We start from the raw sequence: 514 nt of genomic DNA, 5'->3' as shown, positions 1-514 counted from the left end.
TTTTATATTACCATCAGTATTGTTTAAAGCATTACAATAATCACATTGTCAATAATGATAATAATATCATCGGTATAAACAGCACTAGAAAAACATGTTTCCAGCAGCAAAACAAATGAGGTTACGTAAACTGTTAAATTAACTGTTGATTAACTTGTGTATCCTATCTTAAAGAGAAAATATAAATTCATTTTGTTACAAAAGGTATGTTCTTTTTACTGATCGATTTATTGATTTTACTATTTTCTTTTATTAAACATTATTCGCTCACTGATAAACTATTCATTAACCGTATAATGATTAGGCCATGTAGATGATTTTGATTATTAATTTTATAAATAATTTCATAAGTGCTTTTTATTCCTTAAAGTATGAAACTAATTGTAACTAAGTATGTTGTCTGCAATTCCACGTATGAAATAAAATAAAAGTTTATGGTAATTTCCTCAAACCTTGGCATGTAAACTATTGTTCTGAAACTAGATCTTATTCAATCGTATTTTGTTTTAAGCTG

The sequence above is a fragment of the Penaeus monodon genome, chromosome 24, assembly GCF_015228065.2.
Source record: "Penaeus monodon isolate SGIC_2016 chromosome 24, NSTDA_Pmon_1, whole genome shotgun sequence".
NCBI classification, from domain to species: Eukaryota; Metazoa; Arthropoda; class Malacostraca; order Decapoda; family Penaeidae; genus Penaeus; species Penaeus monodon.
This window is presented reverse-complemented; position numbering follows the sequence as displayed.